At 35.2% G+C, this 12345-nt stretch overlaps 1 long non-coding RNA gene across 1 annotated transcript; it reads right to left on the bottom strand.

Moving 5' to 3' along the window:
- Positions 1-3515: 3515 nt before the first annotated feature.
- LOC128556520 (uncharacterized) lies at positions 3516-4948 on the bottom strand. The gene is made up of 2 exons (XR_008370733.1): positions 4844-4948; positions 3516-4156 (listed from the first exon to the last, which is right to left on the bottom strand). It is a non-coding gene; the product is annotated as an uncharacterized LOC128556520 (long non-coding RNA).
- Between the last annotated feature and the right edge of the window lie 7397 nt (positions 4949-12345).

Below are 12345 nucleotides of genomic sequence, written 5' to 3'. Positions count from 1 at the left end.
TAGTTTTATTATTCCAAAAATTACCAAGTATTCTAAAATTCCGATTTCAATACTTAGAACAAAGTCCATTCCTGTCGTCTGCATCCTCCGCAGTCAAGGTCGTTTTGTAAACGTAAGGCTAAACACATGTTTGATTTTTATTTTCATACGTTCTAACTTTTAATCAAGTGTCATTTACCATCTTTATTTCCTGTTGGGTACATTTACGTTTCTTATCTCAAAGTCAAGCTACATATGACCTTAAAAATTTCTTTGTCACAATTTCAAGCAAAATGTATAACAATATGAAGGCCATTCCAAAAATAATGACAATCGTGCGCTTTCGTAGAAGTTAGACACACAGGAAACTCGTGTTTACATGGATGATACATGAATGACTCCTTTATACCAAAAAATCTGAAACTATGGCGTACATTTACTCGTCCTGGCAAGCCCAAAACAACAGTGACGACAATGAACATTGCTGCTGCAAGATGTCTTATTGATGAAGAAACAAGGTACACAGTATATCGTCTTTTCTTAGCATGTCAACGGGGAAACTCATAAGATTCTCACACAGCACTTTAAGAAAGGTTTGAGCCCGACGGGTACCTCACATACTAACCGAAGAGCAAAAGGCCAATAGAGTCAAAAGTGCAAAGAAAATGTAGATGATCGCACATTGTCACAGTCCATAACAGGAGATGAAACCTGTTTATACTTTTATGAACCACAGCACGCGTTGACAACAGACAGTGGCTGCGAAAAAGTGACAGCAGACCATTATTTGCAAAAAGAACTAAACGTTTTGTATTATATCTTCTTTACCTCAAGGGGTACACATTTCTACATAGTAAGGAAAGGCAGTCATGGACAGTTTTATAGAGACAAAGTACTGAAAGCTAGTTGTTAAACAAAAATACAAAAAAATATGTCCAAGGACAGGTATTCGTGGTCTCTAGTTGATCTATGACAGCGCTTCGGCTAAAGAAAATGTCATTGTTCTAACGTTTCTGAGAGAACTTTAAAGTGGTACAAATTAATGATCCCACTTATTCACCAGGGGCCGTATTCATAAAGCATCTTAAGTACAAGTTTTGACTTAAGTTTAAGATTTTACTTAAGTTTGTGGTGATTTCAACTTAAGTCTAAGTAAAAACTTAAGTTCTAGTCATAAAACAGCTTAAACTTAAGATAAGTAAGAAATGACTTAAGTCAGAAAATAAAATAGCGTGGTGAGTACGATTAAAGTGTTGTTTTCAGATAAAGACACTTTAAACATACTTGTGCATGTTGTATCTGTCTGAAATTAATGTTGTTTTTTTTAATGTTTTCGTCCACAATAAAAAAGCAAGAATTACTTATTAAATTGTTTTATGAATAACAAATATACTTAAGTAAAATAAATTTCTAACCTAAGTAATACTTAAGTAAATAATCAATTTCTTATACTTATACTTAAGATGCTTTATGAATACGGCCCCAGATCTAAGTCCGTATGACTTTCTCGTCTTGGTAAGGCTGAAAAAAAATGTTGGCTGGGTGCAAATAGTTATCGAATAAAACACTTGAGTTGGGAGTGGTATTTTTCCAGTTACTTAAGACTATCATAGATTACTCTGCAGCGTTCACCTCTTGTATTTCTCGACTGTGGAAGTGCGTGGAAGCAAAGGGCGATTACTGTACACAGATTGCATACCACATTCCAGCGTAATTGTCATTACCTTTAGAATGAACCTGTTACATGAAAATACAGCCAACCAATTTATGTTCTATATATTTTGAAAAATATTTAAAAGTTTAAAAAACAAAGACAAATATGAAACAAGGAATGCCACGTACCAAAAACGCAGCCTCCCCAAAACGAAACCCACAGCACGCAGACGTGCACACCACACACACACACACACACTCGCACACAGGACAAAAAGAACAAACAAAGGAACACAGTGGGGCACCGCCTTGGAACGGTCAGTGGCAAAAGCACCACTGGGGAGCTTAAACCGGTTTATGGTGCGCACCCAACCTCACTATTACCACCACCATGTTCCAAAAATACGGGACAGTGTAAATAAAAGTAATCCCCGTCAGGTGAATCTCTAACACACGTAATGGAAACAAAAAAGCATGACATGTAAAACACAAAAATGCTCGTGTATAAATGTATAAAAAGCAAACCTTAAGAACCAAAAACGTATATACTCAATGCCTTTTCAGAAGACAGAGCAACAAGGGAAACACCCTTAAGGGCCCAAAGAAACCGGCCAGAAGACAGATATCAAAACAGTTCAGTCCTGGTAGGATTTAGAAACTGCTCTTTAGAGTTCTCCCCATCTTCCGTCAAACACAATCAAAGAGGGAAGCGTAGTGTCCAACTGTAAACGGGTTGAACACTAAACATGCGGTTTGTCTAAAACAGTTGGGTAGCCTACTTTACAGATCATATATGCATGTGGTATTTGTTGAGTACATGAAACCTATATTTATCACTGTGGATGGCCTGATAAATTGGCCCATGTTTGACATCACGAAGTTGGCAGCCCTCCATATATTGTAGCAAAATTATCTGATTACGTGACGCGATCTGCTGAAGGATACGGCATTCCCAAAGAGTACACACTGCACAGTAATAAGCCTGTAAAGATATTATTTTACGGTAACGTCTGCATACGATGATTGTCATCAAAAATGAACAGGCCATTGAATTAATAGACGCGTATGTAAAACGTATAGATGTTCATTTTGTGAGAATTGTATTAGCCAATGATTATATCCGCAGCCACTATAGGACGCCACAATAAGTTGCTTACACTGAAATAATAGTGAAATTTTAGTCTGCAGAAAGGTCTCAAAAACCCACATTAACTTGTGATATATAATGGCGTTTTGAAGTTATCCTTACTACAAACTAGTCGTTTTCTCAAACGGAGTCTGACTAGACTACCAGTATTTAGTAGAAAAACAGCCATCAACTCGACAATAGGTCAATATTTTTAAAACATGGTGAACTTCAGTATATATTGTTTGAATTCAGTATTCTTATTGCAATAAATTTACAATGGTAAAATCTAGGTCTTGGATTAAATGTAATGCAAGAGTACTATTTTCTGGATTTTACTGCTTTTTAATCAAACTGAGCCTGCAATTTTCGTTTATTTTCCACTTTTTCTATTTTACTTGTGAAATTATACATATAAATACCTTATTCTAGGGACTCAATGGTAATCGTTTTTTTACTTGATAATTTAATTAATATTGATTTACATAGTGCGATAAATGTTTATTCATAATAATAATAAGATTTACGTGGTTTTGAAATAGCCAATCATGATAAGAAACCGTGCCGACATTACTCGTGTTATATATAAAGGACGACATTTATCGTTGCCTCAGTGCGAAACTGTTGGAACATTTTTTTTCATATGAAGTTGCAATAGTTTCGCGCTGAGGCGAAAAATGCAGTCTTTAATGTTCTGATTCTTCATCCAAAATATTATTTCTAGATAAAGGTAGTTTAAATTTAAAACAAATCCATATAATGTCACATTTTATTACCTTATGACAACATCCGAGAGCAAAGACATGATGCATTTGTATTTGTAATTTTATAAAGAGAAATTCCTTCCAAACCTTATCCAAAACATATATTGACAATTTGGAAGCGTGCAGATAAACAGGTTACCCATACCCAGAAATATTCTAAGCATATTACTGTAAAGTATAGTTGAAAAGAGTCACTATTGCAACATGTTCATCTGCACACACAGTTTCACTCAGTCTGACTTACTTAACGGATTTTTCTCCGTCTTATCTATTTGTTTCTTTTCGAACGACATCGAAAGATGCGGAAAGACTCTCTGCATTCTTGCCTTTGAGTATAAACAGTTTTGTCTGATTTCTTCTTGGCTTAAGTCCGGTTTATATCTGTCTGGGAGTTGTTCATCTGATAATCTACCAAGCACCTTCCAAAGTGTAGTTGACATTCCAGAATGTTTGTGCAAATTTTCCAGATTTTTCAGGTGGGTTTTTGGATCTCCTAATTCAGCAACAAGTGGTAGAAGAGAATCGAGGCTCCTGCCTAGTTGGTCTAAACGCTGCATGAGCTCCTGGTTTTGTTTATGTAGGTAAGCAATAACTCTTTGATGCTCTTGCAGCATTTCAATAGGAACCATCTTACCTATCAAATAAAAACATGAGACAAATCCGCTCTCTCACATGCATGTATATGTTGGGGTTTAACGTCTTTTTCAACAATTTTTCAGTCATAAACGGCGGTTTTACAGTATAGATAATTAAGTACTGATAAGGTAAAAAGTCAATAAAACATGTAACACTTTTCTGAAACAGATATCTCTTAAATGGAGTGTCATACTCCTCACAACTTGTTTTCAAAACAATTTTAAAAGAAACTTTACGAAACTAACGACAAGAAATAATCTAAAGTATATATTTATTGTAATCTGAAATTTTGAAATGTGACAAAATGATGCGACAGTGGCCTGTTTATATTCGGTAAAATACTTCTTAAACTACAAGATTATGCACGGACGTTTGACTTTCTTTAGCATTTACCAAACACCGTTACCTAGTGATTCATATCAGGCGAGATGTAATAAACGTATTAATTGTGAAGTGTGAACTTTTTTAAAATACATGTATCACTCACTATCATTTTGTTTAGAAACATGTTTATAATAAAACACATTATTAAAATTTATTAAGTAAATACAACGCTTTAATAAATTGCTGTAAATTTTGACATGGTCCAATTTATCAAATATACATTCTTTGTTTAACATTACCATAAAATAAACTGGAATTTGTACTAATTTTGAACGAATGCATTAAACTGACAATATTATACCTTTTATTTTGTACGTTGTGTTACAGATGAAAACATCCGTCACCCCACAAAAGTTCAGTCCACTGTTACCATCATCGTATACAAGATAGTGTTGCAAAATATCTGTAATGAGTCAATATAGCAATTTTAAGTTTAAAAGTAATCTGTATGTTACAAAATTTTTACGACATAATTATATACAAAACACCTTTATTTCATTGATATAGGCTCATTATTCATAGTTGATTTTACAGAAACAATAATTTTATATTTCCTGGTTATGACAACAATAACTGTGTTCCTGCAACACAGCAACAAACAAATTTTGTTTTTAAATCTTTACACAACTAGAACAATAACAAAGAACGATACCTGGCTTATCAGAGATGTTTTCAACCTCTGAAACCTGCTAGAAAAAAATATTAACTGTGTGGCAGTAGGAGGTAAAACGGATGATGCATACTTGGTATTATACCTTTGGTACACAGACTGAGGAGGTCAACAAACTTGTCTCGATTAACTGGTATACCATCCCTCCTTAAAATCTGTAGACCGATTTTGCTTGGACATGGAACATCATTTGACCTTAAACGCCTAAAAAGATCAACATGCTTGGTTTGCCCATTGTAATCACTTTGGTACATGAACATGTTTGATTCTTTGGTAGCCAGTGTTATTTTTTATACTATGTCACCCCACAGTTTCCTTACCTGTGTTAGTAACAAAATTTTTCAAATTACATGACAGAGATTTAAAGTCAAGAAAATCAGCTAGACTCATTTTCTTTACATGGTAGGGCTGTTTATGCCTAGCAGTTCTAATAATGGCTGTCCATTGAGGTGGAGCCATCGAACTGTAATAAAAATGTAACGGATGACATTCTTCAGAAAGGTGACAAATTAAGGTGAGGAAGATCCCAGGTGCCCCTCCGCGCATTGTTTCATCAGGGGCGGGTACCTGGGTAGAACAAACAATATTCCGTAAGCCAGCTGGTAGGCTTCCTCACATGAAAAATTCAACACTCCGAGTGAGGCTCGACACCACATCGGTGATAGACGTGATTCAAAGTGAGCGACCATAACCACCCAGACACACAGGCCCCTTAAATAGAAGACAAATGCGAAATAAATACATTAAGGAATACAGTAGTGCGTCGTAATCCCTGCCAGATTTTTTATAGAATCTATGTAGTGTATTATTTCTAGCGGAGTTATTTTAAGAATAAAAGATAATTTCTTTCGGGCTTTAGCTGTAGATCAATTATTAACATTTAAACCATTTAATGTATTTTCTGCATGTTTGACAAACCGGGAGTAATGGCATAACGTCATTTATTCGGAAAAACTCAGAATAAAGCCTGGACTCGGTATACGGAAATGAAAATCGTTTAAGAATAAATGGCAATTCGTGAGCAAATATATTAATATGGCAATGTTACTATCTTTCTAAAGATAAAATATGATGTATAAAAAGATGTCCTAAAATCAGCGTGAAACGTGTGGATCTCTTTTATCAAGGGTAATATCTCAAAAACAAGAAAATGGACCTATACTTTTTATTTCGCCATATTATGTAGAAATAATTCTGTTAGCAAAAATGTCATCCCAAATTCCGATTGACGCCCATTATGAAAACTTGTGCGCGGTCCAGTTTTTCAAATTAGACAAGCAAAAATTAATCACACTATGCAATCGTTTTAGTTTTAACATATTTATTCCCAGTAATACATGTACAAGTTAAATACATACATCAAAGTTTGAACAAGATAAGTAGGAAAGGATAAGAATGAAAGACACATAGTCTTATAGAATTCCTTTGCGGACAAAATAATTTGTGCAAATACTTGAGCTCTTAGTTGTACCGGGATAATGAATATAGTCTTAAGAAACAATTTAATTGAATATAATTGTAAAGACGAATATGATAAAACTTTACAATTTATGTGATTTGACAGTAAAACAAAAAATAGAAGAAAGGAGAGAAAGAAGGACTAAGAAAATATCTCAGTGGAGTTGTCTTATAAAACTAAAGGAATCTCTTGCTCTCGGATATGTAGGTTAGTACATGTGAAAATATAGTAGTGTTTTTCTGATCAGAAAGGTTAGGGTTACCAAATAAAATCGTGTTTAAGTCAATGTCAAATCCCTGCAGACTATTTAATAGATCGTTACGACAGGCAGAAAGAAGTGGACACTCAAAGAAGTAGTTAAAATTAGAGTCGAGACTGGAACTTCAGTTAATTAAAACTAACAATTCGGATACCGATGCTTCATTTTTAGATTTACATCTCTCTATTTATGACAATATTATACATACCAAAATTTATGATAAGAGGGATGATTTTAATTTTAGTAATGTAAATTTTCCCCATGTGGATGGGGATGTACCTCAGGCTACATCTTATGGGGTATATATTTCTCAATTAATTCGGTTTGCCAGAGCGTGTAGTCATGTCAAGCATTTCAATGAACGTAATCAATATATTACAAGTAAACTTCTTCAGCAAGGCTACCGTTATTACAAATTGCGTAAATATTTTGCTAAATTTTACTATCGTAATTCTGATTTAGTTTTAAAATTCAATAGTAATTTAAAGACACTTCTGCGAGAAGGTATTTCTAAACCCGTTTTTTACGGGGATGTGGTTTACAAACTTCGTAAAAACTTGGGTCATGGTAATTTTCCAAATGTATTTGGTAAAATTATAAAACGTTTTATTAAAAGAGGTTACGACCCAACTGTTTTGAGACATACCGCATGTTCAGTGTTCAACCCGTTTACAGTTGGACACTACGCTTCCCTCTTTGATTGTGTCTGACGGAAGAGGGGGAGGACTCTTAAATCTTACCAGGACTGAACTGTTTTGATATCTGTCTTCTGGCCTGTTTCGTCGGGCCCTTAAGGGTGTTTCTCTTATTGCTCTGTCTTCTGAAAAGGCATTGAGTACATACGTTTTTGGTTCTAAAGGTTTGCTTTTTATATATTTATACACGAGCATTTTTGTGTTTTACATGCCATGCCTTTTTGTTTCCATTACGTGTGTTAGAGATTAACCTGGAGGGGATTACTTTTATTTACACTGCCCCGTGTCTTTGGAACATGGTGGGGGTAAGAGTGAGGTTGTATGCGCACCATAAACCGGTTTAAGCTCCGCAGTGGTGTTTTTGCCACTGACCGTTCCAAGGCGGTGCCCCACTGTGTTCTTTTGTTTGTTCGTTTTGTCCTAATGTGTTGGCTTTTTGTGTGCGCGCGTGTATGTGTGTTTGTGTGTGTGTTTGTGGTGTGCGCGTCTGCGTGCTGTGGGTTTCGTTTTGGGGAGGCTGCGTTTTTGGTACGTGGCATTCCCTGGTTGATATTTGTCTGTGTTTTTTTCTCACATCGGTATAATGGTGTAGGAGAAATGTTTTTTCGAAAGAGGTGATAATTAAGTGAACTACATTTAGTGCGAAGTCTTCAATGGAGCACATGGAGTTTCCTGTCGCCAAAGTAATAATATGATGGAGTGTGTTTTTTTATTTTTATTTAGGTTGTTTAAAAACGATGCTAACGTTTTGGAGTTGCGTATTGCAGGTGTCAGTAGGTTCCACACTCGAACAGCGGTGGGTAGAAAGGAATAATAATATAAAGTTGTTCTAGCAGGAACGATATGAATATCTTCAGAACTTTTTAAATTGTAACGTGAATCACCCTGCTCGAGAGAAGATAGATAAGCTGGTGTTAGATTAGACTTCATTTTAAAGAACATAATTAGTCTTTGTTTGTATCGTCTGTCTGAGAGGGTTTCCCAAGCTACTTGTCGATATAAATTTTCCAAGGAAACAAGTCTGGTAGTACCTGAGGCGATGCGTGCACATTCATTTTGTATTTTTTGTAGTTGGTCAAATTCGTATTTTGTACAGTTACTCCATACGACATTAGCGTATTCGAGGATAGGTCTAATAAATGAAGTATTTATTGTTTCAAGAGATCTACGGTCCAATGAAAATTTTAGTTTGCGCATGATATTAAGACTCTTCCATGCTTTTTCTACAATGTAACCGATATGAGAGTGCCAACAGCAGTCATTTGACAGGAAGATGCCAAGATGTTTATGTTGGAGTACCTCAGGTATATACTGATTGAACATTTGGAGGGGAGGGTGAGGTTGACAGTTCTTTTTTCTTGAGACTAGCATAGATTCGGATTTGGAGGGATTGAAAGTCACTAGCCACTTTTCAGCCCATGAAGAAGACCTACCGCTGTGTCGGGCTGCTCAGCAATTACATAGAGACTTGTGTCGTCCGCAAAAAGATTAATACAAGATCTGATTTCTTCGACGATGTAGTTTATAAAGACAAGAAAGAGTAAGGGGCCAAGGATTGATCCCTGGGGAACACCAGCACGTAGGAGAGCCCATAAAGATTTAGCTCCTGGAAGAACAACACGTTGGCGTCTGTTTGAAAGGTAGTTTTGAAACCAGTTGAAAAGAGATCCGGTTATTTCAGAGTATTTAAGTTTAGAAAGTAGACCTTTGTGCCAGACTCAAATGCCTTGCTGATATCGAAAAAGCCAACTCGCAATTCTAGGCCATTATCAAGTGCCCTACAGACGGTGTCGTATATGTAAACAAGTTCATTAACTGTAGAGTCACCTGGAATGAAGCCAGACTGGACAGGAGTAAGGGAACGCGAGTCATGAAGATGGTTAAAGACGTGTTTGAAAATAAGGCGTCCAAAGACCTTTTCAATGGTATTTAGGAGTGAAATGGGCCTGTAATTGCTCGGTATGGAGGCATCGACTTTCTTATAAAATCATTTTTATTTGCTGAATTTTCTATGTATATTCTGAAGTTAAAAAAATACAGGATTTAATGAAATTCTACACCAGAGAAAAACAAATGATCCGAAATACCTTAAATAATAATATTTTGACAGTATGATATTAAAAGGAAAGAGTATACATTTGCGAAGCATTACGCCTGAGTCTAAATTAAAATTAAATACCGCAAATTAGGTCGAACTGTAGTGATAGTAGGCGGGCTGCTTCAAATATCCTTAAACAAGTACATTTTATTTATTTAAAATATATCAAAAATGGCGATGGTGTAAATTCTGGGAGGGGGAAAAGTAGGCGGGGGGGGGGGGGGGGGATAAACACTGTGGGTGGAATGAAAAAATTAGTCAGGTGTGGGTGGCGAAGGGAAGAAACTGAGGGTTCAAACGCGTCTAAATTAATGATGTCGAGCCACCCATAAAGTAACGGAAAAAGTAAGATTATTTTTTTTGTTTGGGTTTAAAGAGGCACCACAAAATAACTGTATTCTTTTGTATTTCCATGATGGTAATTTTACATGCTTTGCATGAAGAAAATGAGAAATAACAGGTACCTAGTTACAAATTGACAGTGGCATATATTAGGCTAAGACAATGTGTGTAATGTCTTAACATTTTATTGAATTACTGTAGCAATATGTACAGAAATCTGTGTATTTAGTTAAATTTCAATCACATTTTGTTTCTACAGTGTAAGATAGTTATTCATCTATATTTTTGAAATTATGCTGAAAAGAGATGACTGAATAAATTTGCAGATGAAGTTGTCAAAACACATTTATTCAGGAAAGACCTAAATTGTCCACCTGAAAACTTGTAGTATAGCTGTATATTACCTTTATTTTAAGAATGATTTTCAAGAAGTTTTTGTGGGTGAAAAAAGTAGGTCACTAGGTCGTGGTGGGTCTTAAACGTCGCACCGACACAATTATACGTCATACGGCGACTTAAGTAAGATTATAGTGAATGTCATATACTTTTTTCATTAAGTTAAGATCGTCTGTCCGAGGTTATCCACAGTTCCATACACAGGACGTGTATAGAATACTATTAAGAAGAGTTATTGTAACCTTTAATTCAAATGTGAATTTCTTGTTGTTAGCCCTTCTTTGAACCGACTTAAATTTTGTGTTATGACTACAACACTACCTCCCACCTAACTAAGAGGCCAGTACAGGCTTTTCCCAGGAACGACGGCATCGCATGTATCAGTGCTATACAAAGGGTACTTTAAAGAACCAGACTGGCTATGCTAAGTTAGCCTGACAGGCCTGTATCTAAAGGATTTCTCTCTCTGTGCGTGTTCTGTGGGCCTTCTCTCACTCTGTCCCTCTGGTCAAATCGCTCTGTGTCTGTACTAGTAGAGGATGAATTTGGTGTCCTGAGTTGCTGCAACTGTGCTGTGTCAAGCGCTTTTGGAAACGGGCATTATATAAATTTGGTATAATAATAATTAATGGTCACTTAAATGATACTTTTTCCAACAAAATACAGAAAATAAAACGAAAATCTGAATCGAGCGAGTTGATATTATGCGTGCCGTTTATGTAAGGTAGGAATATGATCTTCTTTGATTTTACGAAGGTATTCATACTTTTTGATTACCTGAAGATGTAAGGATGATATACTTAAGTAACAATAACTGCACAGTGAATAGCTAAACTGATGGTAGCGTTGCCCGTGCTTCCATTCGTCTGTAGTCGCCCGTCCTTCCGGGGTAGTATCTCTGTTATAATCGGACTTACATAGCCTACATAATTATGTTTTTTTTACTGTAATATATTATGTACCTGTCGCTTTCCCTTTTTGATTTCATTTCTTCTTATTTTTACTTTTTCTGTTGAGTGTTGACGTCTTAATTTGATATCATATATCTTTTAATCAGATGGGAAAATCCATCGTGTATTAATCTTAAAATAGTAGACTTAATTTTAATCATGTAAACAAACTTGATTTTAATCATGAAAAACCATTTTACTATACTATACTATTTTACATTTTGCTGGTAAAACATACACACTAAATTTTCAAATTTAAAACCTGTTTTTAACGGGTTCATATAAATTCATAAAAAAGCTTACTGATAGTGTAATATCAGATGCACATTATTTAGAAAATCGGAAAATGATTGAAAAAGTATCTTTAATGAATATGCAAGTATTGCGAAAAATTGCTGAATCAAGCAGAGCAAAACTCTTTATTTCTTGATACTTCATCGCTGGATACTTCTTGTTTTAAGAATTTCCAAGATCATTACATTTCTGAGAAACGTACTTTCCTGAACTTTTTTTATTAATCTTTGAAAAGGGCGATTTCCTTTGGTGCAGCTAAACTCTATGTGTGTGTAATCAAAGATGTAAGTTAACATTTAAGTTCAACTTGAAATGAAATTTCAAAGAAAATCTGCCCCTTTTATAAAATAAGCACATTTATCACACAATCATTGTCTTTGATATTTTTTTAAATTTCAATATCCTTCATTGATGTTTTCTAAACGTTGTATGAAAGATTATCAAGAACCAGAAAAGTCACCGCGAATGCTCGCAATCATGAGAAATGGGCATAAACCGTAGTAAAGCCGGACTATTGTCGTATTTTCTCCATTAAAACTATCCCCGATACATTACATGTCTATCCCTAGTTAACATTTCTAAGGGTGCATCTAGAAGAGTTAAAGAATTTTAACTGTTTTTTTTTTAGAAAAGATTCAGA

This window comes from Mercenaria mercenaria, chromosome 4 (assembly GCF_021730395.1).
Source record: "Mercenaria mercenaria strain notata chromosome 4, MADL_Memer_1, whole genome shotgun sequence".
Taxonomy (NCBI): Eukaryota; Metazoa; Mollusca; class Bivalvia; order Venerida; family Veneridae; genus Mercenaria; species Mercenaria mercenaria.
Note: the sequence above shows the minus strand (reverse complement) of the source record. Positions and strands in the feature narration are given on the sequence as shown.